General features: G+C 47.4%; 1 long non-coding RNA gene across 1 annotated transcript in view; it reads left to right on the forward strand.

The window, feature by feature from the left end:
• Positions 1-1902: 1902 nt before the first annotated feature.
• LOC109372388 (uncharacterized) overlaps positions 1903-7277 on the forward strand; it is a 16713-nt gene continuing 11338 nt past the window's right edge. Inside the window, exon 1 of the long non-coding RNA XR_002122040.1 lies at positions 1903-2049. This is a non-coding gene — a long non-coding RNA (uncharacterized LOC109372388). The remainder of the gene's footprint in view (positions 2050-7277) is intronic.

The raw sequence follows: 7277 nt of genomic DNA on the forward strand, positions 1-7277 counted from the left end.
CCCCACCATCTGCCCTCCCGCCCCTCACAGGGACCCGCACCAGCAGGAGCTTATGGCTGCTTTTCACCCAATGCCATAGTCGACCAGCTTCCTTAAAAGGGCCAAACAGCAACCAAAGACAAAAATGTCTCTTTATCCTACACCAGTTTTACCCGTTTTTGACCGTTGGGATCGACAAAGCATTCTCTCGGCGGTGTCGGTCACCGAGTACGTATCAGCCCCCGCTGCGTGTTTTGTACTTTCCTCAGCTCCCTGTTGACTCGAATCCGGGGCTCCCGCACCATTCCCGACACCGGTACTGTGCCAGGTCAGCCCCGACTACACGGCAGGACACGTTTCCTTTGTTATTCTCCCGCCACTTGTTTCAATCCTAAACATCTTTGTCAAATAGCTTTTTTTCCTTCAGGTCCATCTCAAGCTTCTTCGGAGCTGCCATTGCCATTGATTGAGCGCTGCTCCCTCTCGCCCTCCAGCTCTGCCTCCATCTGCTGCACCTGGGGGAGATGCCCCCAGTCGGGAGGCTGGACCCACACACAGATCCTCCTCCAGCTCTGAGCCCAGGTGGGCTTGGCCCAGTCCTATGGGATCCATGGGGCCTCCAGGGGCCAATGAGAAATACTGACTGTAAAAATGGATCTTCTTGAGGGCCATGTTCTTCTGGGCGGCTTCTTCCTCCACTCTGCCCAAGAAACCAACAACATCAGGATGAGGCCATCTCACCTTCAAGGAGCAGCGTTCGCAGAAAAGCTTCTGGAGAGGTGCAGCCAAAGCCACTTCTGGCAGTCACAGCCATGGCCCCTAGAAGCTTCACTCAGCAAACACAACATCTGAGGCGCACAGGTTGAAGGGCAGTGCCGCCTAGACGATTGGCAGACCTCATACAGGAAGCATCTCCCTTTCCAAATTAAAATCCAGTGCTCCAAACATAAAAAGCTCAAATGTTAAAGAAACAAACAAAAAGGAAACCCAGTGCTACAGTCCTTGAAGATGGCAACAAAATAAAAATACAAATGTGCCAAAAATTTGGGGTGAGGATGTATCAATATAGTTCCTAAGTTGTAACAAATGTACCGCTCTGGTGCTACAAGCTGATGGTAGGTGAGCGTTGGGAGGTAGGAGGGAGGGTTATTGGACTTCCCCATACTGTTTACTCAGTTTTGCTGTGAACCTAAAACTGCTCTATGAAATAAGTCTATTTTTTAAAAGGCATGCCTGTAGCCAATAAAGTAAAAAGGGAAAGGAAAAGAAAGGAAAGGATTGTTGTGGTTGTGTGATATTGTGGATGACTCTTTCGGGATTACAAACAATCAAACAAATGACAAAGAAGCCTTAGACTGTGCTTTTAGTGGGAAGGTTTTGCTGTGAGTTGGCTTCTAAGACAAAAGCAGAGCGCATGCTCACAGTCCTTGCCCTCTTCTTAATCTGTAAAGTAGTGGGCTGGGCACAGTACTCTCAGGCCCCTCCCAACCCTGGGCAGGGGTATCTGGCATATCCGTCTCCTCTGTCACCCGCCTCTTCCCCCCTTCCCCCTGGAGACTGTGCAATTCATGTCTGCCTCTTCTACATCTGTTTCAGGAATGTTGGTAACTGGACATTCTTAACACTGAAACTGGCTCCAAAAATACTCCTAAGCAGAAAAATTCCAGGCCAAAGCAATTTCCCAGCCTGGCAGGAAGCTGCCTTCTGGACAGATGTGGGAAGGCAGTTTGGACCCAGAGATGGATTCGCAGTCTCCCCAACATACATGGGGCCCAGGCCCCAATCTCCCTCCCACTGGGCCAGTCCTACCTCCACTCCCTTCCAATCCTTTTCTCTGGCTCCCAGCCACTAGGGGGCGGGGCGCTTCTGTTGGCTTATCCCTCGCCTTCCTCCCTTCCCAGACCTCATCCGTCCTGTCTGCACTGCCCGCTTCCCAGGCTCCCAGTCCACTCTTTCCTCCCCAGCGGATGCTTTCTGCTCTGAGTGGTGATAATAATGGTCTTGGCTGGTTAGTAAACAGCTGTCTTCTTGTCCCTTAGGTGCTGCTTCTCCTCTCAACAACTCTGCAAGGTGAGTGTTATTATATTTCCCATTTCCCAGCAGAAGGAACAGAGACATGAAGAAGTCAACCCACACAATACAAATTAGTAATTGTAATATGGCCTCAGGGATAGAAAAAGACAGCCCGAGGAATATAATCTATAATGTTGTAAGTATTTATTAGGGGGCCAGATGGACCCATGTCCTTTTGGGGAGTCCACTTCATAGTCAATGTAGAGGCCTGACCACCGCATTGTATTTCTGAAACTGATGTTGAATAATACTGTATGTCAACTATAATTATATATATACATATAGTCTCGGGACATGGAGTAGAGAGCGGGAACGGATTCAATGGAATTGTAATAGATAAGCATGATATCGGGGGTGGGAGGGCAATAGATGGGGGGAGGGGGGTTGTTACCTGGTGAGGGTGAAAAAGGGTAACTATTGTATTGTTCTGTACACCTGAAACTAACAATAAAAAAAAAAAAAAAAAAAAAAAGAAGTCAACCCACAGCTAGGAAGCTGTCTAGCCATGAGCCCAGTACCAGCCAACAGCAGAAGTCTTTGTCCTGAAGCAGGGCCCTAGCTCCTTGAGCCCCACAGGCCCCTGGGAACCCCTGCTTCACTCGTGTGGCCAGATTAGAGGCATGAGACACACGTGTGTCTCCCTCGCCAATGGCAAAGCCCTCGGGAATGAGGACCAGGCGTTACTCATTATGTCCTCCCGGTGGCCAGGCAAGGACTGGGCGCTCAGAAAACGCTAGTTGAGGAGAACTTCTGGCATGGGCAGACGGGACGTGGGGGGAGACTGGTTGGCACCCCGGGGCAGCGCGGAGGCCCAGCTCACCCCACGGTGGCCACCCAGTACAGGGTTTTTGTCCTACAGTCCAGAGGGGAACAAAAGGCCAGAGCGCACCCTGGGGCTGGCTTTCTGGCTACAGGTGGGCTGCGGGCACTATTTGTTTTTCCAGCAACATGTCCGTGAAAACACAAGCCTCCTGCAGCGTGTTTAGGGATGTCAAGGTGGGCCCTTGCCTCGGTCCCCTCCACACTGTCTCCCTCCTCCCTTTACACCTATCCTAACTACCAAGTAATTGGAAAAAGAGGTAGAACATCTTAAAAATATTAAATGAAGGGGAGTGGAAGTCACTCCTGCGCCATGGAAAGTACGAGTTCTCCGAAGACTCGCTCCTGGTTTCCTGCTCCCTTCTTCCCTTTCCTTCCTCTCGCTCGCCTGCCTGGCGTCTGTTCTGAACTTCGATTGCTGGAGGGGTGGGCAGCTACATGGGCACCCGTGATTTGACTTGAATGGGTGGAGGAGGAAATTTCTCCGCTGTGGAGCCCTCACGAAAAATACTACTGGTCTTTTTCCAGAAGACAAACTGTAGGTATATTAATAGAAACAGCATATTTTGTAACTGCAGAGGATCGGTTCACAAATCGTGCGTGAGCACTGGCTGGCATTTTGTACCTCCACTCAGCACCTCATGCTCCAGTCATTTGTGCCTGGAGTCAGGTAGCTCTAATGTTCGAGGGCGTGCTCTGCCATTTCCTGGCTGTGTGACCTTGAGCAAGTGACTTAACCTCTCTGAGTGTCAGAAGCCTCATCTGTAAAATATCAGGAGCAATGATTTCCTCTAATCCTCCCTCTAAGTGTTGTCATGGGGATGAAGCGAAATGTGAAAGAGCAAGAAGATATGCTTTGTAAACTCTGCAACGTTACACGTGTCACATATTACCACCCTGTTGTGTAGCCCACCTTCCAAGCTAATTTTCTTTTTTGTTTACTTATTTATTTATTTTAAATTTTATTGGGGAACAGTGTGCTTTTCCAGGACCCATCAGCTCCAAGTCAAATAGTTGCTTCAATCCAGTTGTGGAGGGCGTATCTCAGTGGCCCATGTGGGGATTGAACTGGCAACCTTGGTGTTATGAGCACTGCACTTTAGCTTACTGAGCCAACTGGCTGCCCCTGCTCCCCGGAAACTTATTTTCACTTGTTGTCTCCCATTATCTACAATCCTAATTCTCCAGGTCTGCTCATTATTCTCCCCCTCCACCCCTGAATGTATCCTACTCGATTTTCAATCTCTGGGCCTTGGCTGGATGACAAAGGGTGAGACATAGCAATGCCTTAGAAATTCATCACAGTTAAGAACAAGAGCAAGGCTGCCCGAGCTAGAACCCCAGCTCCACCTAGCAACTGCTGTGAGTCCTCAAGCAATTTATTTCCCCTTTCTGGGCTTTGGTTTCTCTGTCTGAAAAATGGACAATAACAGTTCTTATCCCATAGCAGAGCTCTGAGAAGACAATTCACAAATCTACAAAAAGGGCTGAGAGTACCGCCTGGCGTATTTTGGGCTGTTGTTGAGAGGGTGTTTAGAGCAGTTGAGATGGGAAAGAGGCTGGGAACAGCAGGATGGTAGGCTGTGACAAGAGAGAGAGAGGTTGATTTTGTTAAAGCTCAGTGAATATTTATTGATTACCTACAAGATATGGTCCTTGTAATTGAAAGTTTATAATCTAGGTAGGAAGGCAAGGCAAACACATGAATAGCTAAGCTGCAATGCCAGCGGGAAGTGGTTTGCTGTAACACGGTGTGTGATCTCTAAGGTAGTGCGTGATTGAATTTCAAATTGGCGATACAGGAGATAAAAAAAGAAGAATTCAGAGGAGGGCAAGCCCTCGCTGGGTCCCAGCGGTGGCCGCTGGCACGTGGAGATACGGAGGCCAGGGAATGGTTAGGCCTCAGCTTTCTGCTTTTTGCACCACAAACCTTGCCCTTGAACCCATTTTAATTTTGTTGAAAGTGACTGTGAATCTAGGCTCTGAATGTGTTTATAAACGCCTTTATTTTCCTCTCTCTTATAAATGATTTTTTGGCTAGGCCTAGGATTCTATTGGGTCATCAGGGAAGTCATGACGTAGCTTTCTATGTTTCTCAATGCAAAAATGCGTCATGACTTTCCCGATGACCCACTAGCTTCAAACACCTTCCCACGGAACTTAGAAGGGATTGTTCCACGGTCATCTACCCTCAGTGTCGCTGACGCAATTTTTGGTCCTAGCAAAACTCCTTTCTTTGTAGCTTACCTGCTTTTTTTTATCTTGCAAAGCTTTTCGGATTTTCTCTTACTCTTGGTTTTTGCAAATTTCATCAGGATGAGTTGTTCTCTGTTCATACCCCATTCAATCTGAAGATTTGAGTTTTTGTTTATTTCAGCCAGGGAAGATTTTCTTCCCCTATTTCTTGGATTGTTTCTCCCTTTGACTTATTTCTGTTCTTTTGGACAGGTGCTGGGATCTCTTGTTCCACCATCCGTGCCACTTAACTTTTCTTTCACCTTCTCCATATTCTTCTAATTCTTTATCTATAATATCTATGCTCATTATGTTATCCAGTCTATCTACCCACTTTCTTTGCCATAACTGCCTGTTTCTCAGACTTAGTTTGGGTTCTCTAATAAGCAAACCCTTAACACATGATTTGAGTTCAAGTGGTTTATTTGGGAGGTGATGCCAGGAAGTGCCTGTGGGGGAGGGGGGAAGGGAAGGCAGCCAGTTAAGGGTGTGCTATCGAGCCAGTTTACCACAGTTAATCATGCTGCAAACCCTGGGAACCAGTGTCAACCACATGTCTCAGAGTCATGCCAACCAAGGGGTGAAGGAGCTGGGGTATTTAGACCAAGTCCTATTGGCTATTGGTTGAGGGCTGCTTTTAGTATAGGGGCTGTTAGTTCCTTAGCACTTCAAGCAGGCCACACAATTGGCAAACAGGACTCTGGAGGCCACAAGGGGAAACAAAAAGAAAACGGCAACTCAGGCGAAGAAACGCAGGTGTTGGCAGCTGGGATCAGTTCACTGTGGACCGAAGTGGGAAAGGTGAGGCAACATGGACAGGGTATGCACAACGTCTTGTTTCATGGGTGCTTCACTCCTCTCATCTTTCTCTGGGGACACTGAACAACTTTTATTAAAATTCCTTCCGTTCCCTTAAATGCTGGTCCATCCTCTGTAGAGCTTGGTGCTTCTCTTCAAAAAAAATTTTTTTTTTTTCAAATTGATTTCAGGGAAATTTGTTGCATGACTGGGGCCAATGGTGGGGAAGAAAAAACTGTGGTCGTATGTTCTAGAAGTTGTCTTATGGGAGGAGAGGGCCTCAGATTATTCGTGGGTACTACTAGCTGCCTGGGGTACTGCCCTGTCTCTTGCTGTTTGCACCCAAGTCTTAGACACATTGCTCTGGTCTGGAGACAAGTGCCTTTACTGCTTCCTGCTTGGCAAAGTGGGTAAAGGAAGGGGTCAACCTGCCTGGTGTTCTAGATGCCAGCTCTCAGACAACCACCCTGGGAATGACCCCAAGACCTCAGATCCGTTGCATCTGATTTGGAAAACTCCCAGAAAGACTCACACTGTTCACAGCCTTCCCCTTCTGCACATATTTTGGGCTGTGGTTCCTCCAACAAATTGATTCTATGTGATTTCTGTCCTGAGATTCCTCAACATTGGTGGTACACTAATGCCACTTAACTTTCCAGCTCTATTATGAATCTACTGTTTTTAAATATTTCTTTTCTGTCATGGCTAGGGATTGAGGATGAGAGTAGTGGTAAAAGCAGGTACTCAGTCTACCATCTTGATTCAATGCCCCAGAAAGATAATTTAAAGAAGCATTACTGGGTATTATAAAATTAACACACACATACACACACACACACACCCCACCACTGCCTACCCTTGACATTTTATCAAGAGCTCACAGTAAGGATTTAGATATTAGACTAGTGTTTCCTTTTAGTGTGACGTGTTGATGAGATGTGTTGAGGCAGGCTGTATCTCCCAGCAATGGCTGCAACAATATCCGCCATCCATTCCCTTTATGTAACCTAACACTCCTCCCATTGAGTGGTAGGATTTATGTCTTCTCCTCTTGATCTGGGCCAGACATTTGTGACTACTTCATGGCAGAATTCACTATGTAACTTCTGAGGCTAGATTATAAAGATGCCATGCATTTCCACCTTGTTTTCTTGGGAGACTCACTCTTGAAACCCAGCCACCATGCTATGAGGAAGCCCGAATTAGCCTATATGAAGAGACATATGGAGAGGCCATGTGCAACCCAGCCAACATCCCAGCTGACGGGCAGCATCAGCTGCCATGCATGTGAGTGAAGACATATCCAGATGATTACAGACTTCAACAGCCAAATCACCCCAAGCCTTTGAGTCTTCCCAGCTGAGGCCCCAAAC

The sequence above is a fragment of the Hipposideros armiger genome, unplaced genomic scaffold (genome assembly GCF_001890085.2).
Source record: "Hipposideros armiger isolate ML-2016 unplaced genomic scaffold, ASM189008v1 scaffold_633, whole genome shotgun sequence".
In the NCBI taxonomy this organism is placed as follows: Eukaryota; Metazoa; Chordata; class Mammalia; order Chiroptera; family Hipposideridae; genus Hipposideros; species Hipposideros armiger.